The sequence below is a fragment of the Hipposideros armiger genome, unplaced genomic scaffold (assembly GCF_001890085.2).
Source record: "Hipposideros armiger isolate ML-2016 unplaced genomic scaffold, ASM189008v1 scaffold_1523, whole genome shotgun sequence".
Lineage (NCBI taxonomy): Eukaryota > Metazoa > Chordata > Mammalia > Chiroptera > Hipposideridae > Hipposideros > Hipposideros armiger.
The window spans coordinates 162,545-165,705 of NW_017732873.1; positions in this window are offsets into that span (position 1 = coordinate 162,545).

The window sequence follows — 3,161 nt, forward strand, 5'->3', positions numbered from 1 at the left end:
TTAGTACCTATGCTTCTTCTATGCAATTTATTGTTTCAGGTTTTATATTGAGGTCTTTGACTCATTTTGAGTGAATTTTGGTGTATGGCGACAGATAGCAGTCTAATTTCATTCTTTTGCATTTGGCTTTCCAATTTTACCAGCACCATTTATTGAAGAAACATTCTTTTCTCCATTGTATATTTATGGCTCCTTTGTGGGAAATTATTTGCCCATATATATGTGGGTTTATTTCAGGGTTTTAATTCTAGTCTATTGGTCTGTGTGTCTGTTCTTCTGCCAATACCATGAAACAGGCACATTTGTGATGAATGGTTCGCTGGTATTATATCACAACATATGATAAGATCACAGTATCAGTGTTTCCAGGGCTTAGGCCACCCTGCATGGGGATGAGCAGGACAGATCATGGGCAGAAAGTGCGGATAATGGAATGGAGACAGTGAAGGGCTGGGTTGTTGGCAGCGACAAGGTCTAGGTGATGACAAGGGCCTGGGGCCCAGGGAGAGCAGAGCAGAAGTCACGGAGGAGAGGAGCTCAGGGAGGTGAGAAGCCAGGGACTGGGAGCATCCCCTCTGCTGTGTGAGGTCCTACCGCTGCCATAAAATTACCACAGACCTTGCAGCTTTAGACAACACCCACTGATTATCTCACAGTGTGTGGGTTCCAAGTCCGACATGCTCTCACTGGGCTAAGATCAAGGTGTTGGCAAGTCTCTGTCCCTTACTGGGGGCTAGGGGAGAATCCACTGCTAAGCTCATAAATTTGTTGTCTGAATTGTTTCTTGCAGACGTAGGACTGAGGTCCCCATTTCCTTGCTGGCTGCCAGCTGGAGCCACCCGTAGCTCCTAGAGGACCTCTTTGGGCATGGAACAAGGCCCCCACAGCACCCAGTCCTTCCCCCACTTGTAGCCGCTCTGACTTCCCCTCGGCCATGTCTCTCCTGCAGCATCTCTGACTCCATCGAGAAAGTTCTCTGCTTTTAAGGGCTTGTGTGATGTGATTGGGCCCACACGGATAATCCAGGGTTGTGTCTCTATTTTAATGTTTTTACCCTTAATTACATCACACAAGTCTTTGTTTTCCACTGAGGCAATGCAGTTTCCAAGGATTAGGGCTGGACATCTTTGGGGGCCACTTTTCAGCCTACCACCTCTACTTATGTGGAAATCAGCGAGGACCAAGGAGATAACGCCACTGGTGAGGTGACAGTGGGCCAGGAGCTAAAAGCGTCAACAATGGGGGAGTGACCTGGGGGTTCACAGGGAATAGCTACAGCGAGGGGAGTGGGGGCTGTAACCTGAGTACAGAAGATTCACACAGGAAATGTTTAGGGAAGAGAGGAACATGGGGTACGAGGTACCTATGGAAGGGAGAGGTACACCCCCATGGGGGAGGACTTCATAGCTCTGTCCTCAGGGAGGCCCAGGCTCTGTCAGAGCTGTGAGGTGAAGGGACGTCCTGACAGAGGACTCTGGAGATTTGGCTGATCCTGGGCTGAGAACTCAGGGGGCTCAGTGGGAAGGTCTCAAGGGTTGGGGAGGGGATGTGAGGGGAGAAAGAATAGGGGTCTGCAGAGCCTGTGGAGATGAGTGTGCAGGGAGTTTGGGGGAGCAGGTGTGACTGACACAAACAGGGAAAAGGACATAATGAGATAAGTCCTGGTGGCTTCAAGGCAGAAGGTGGGGGTGAGTGTGTGAGAGATGGAGGTGGGGAGCAACAGGGCTTTGGGGCTCTCACGGGCTCTGTTGATGGAGATGAGAAGGTTTGGGGAGGTTGGTGTTAGTTCCAGTGTGCGGGCACTTTCTTGACCCCTAAGTTATGGGGTTCAATCCCTGGGGAAGCAGGGACATTAAAGGAAGTCCAAGGGTTCACTGTTGACTTGTGGGGTAGGAGTGCTCTCAGACCAGCTCACAGGTCTGCCTCACAGCTGCTTCAAGAGAGATATCTGGGGGACTAGGTGTGACCCTGCACGGTGGTTCCCTTTCTGCCTGCTGAGAGGACAGAGTGCCAAGGTGAGCTGTGGCTCTCATCCCAATAGTCCCAGTGTGCATATCCACGCTGTGGGAGATTATGTGGACATTTAAAAAGCTTTACTAAATAAGAAAAGCTTTTTTTTCAAAAGCTGATATGAAATTTAACCTTTGGAGGATAATTAAGATAATTTTATATGACCTAGAAATTTGAATCTATTTGAGACTTTTGGTTATTTTCCCCATTGTATTAATATTATGGATAAGAAGAAATGTTCTTTTTTTAAAGAAATGAATGCTGACGTGTTTAGGGATGGGGACATGATGCTTGCAAGTGACTTTCAAGTGATTCCACAAAAAGTATAAAAACATTATTTATCTTTTTTCAAAATGTATTTTAAAGTTATAGTTGACATACAATATTCCATAAGTTCCAACGTACAACATAGCGATTAGGCATTTATATACCTTATGAAGCGATGACCACAGTGAGTCTAGCACCTATCTGTCACCATACAGAGTTAGTGTGATATTATTGACTCTATTCCCTGTGCTGTACTTTACATCCCTGTGACTTATTTTATAACTGGCAGTTTGCACTTCTTAATCCCCCTCACCATTTTCCCCGACTCCCTGCCCCTCTCCTCTGGCAAACATTAGTGTGTTTTCTCTGTATCTATGAGTCTGTTTTGTTTTCTTTCTTTTGTTCTTCGAATCCCGCATGTATAAGTGAAGTCAAGTCATAGAGTATTTTTCTTTCTTTGTCTAATTTACATAATCCCACATAATGACCTATAGGCTTATCCATGTTGTCACAATAGTAAGATTTCATTCCTTTTTATTACTCAGTATTATTTCATTGTGTGTGTGTATATGTATATTTATATGAATATATGTATATACCACCTCTTCTTTACCCATACATTTATCATTGGATACCTAGGTTGCTTCTATATCTTGGGTATTGTAAGTTATGCTACAATGAACATAGGGGGTGTATATATCTTTTTTTGTTTGTTTGTTTGTTTGTTTTTTAAAGATTTTTATTGGGGAATTAGGGGGATAGGAACAGTGCTGGGGAATTGGGGTAAGGGGAACAGACAAGTTGCTGTCGTTTTGTTCTTCAATCTAGTTGTGGAGGATGTTGCTTCACTGGCCCAAGTTGGCACCATCATTGCGCTCTTCTCT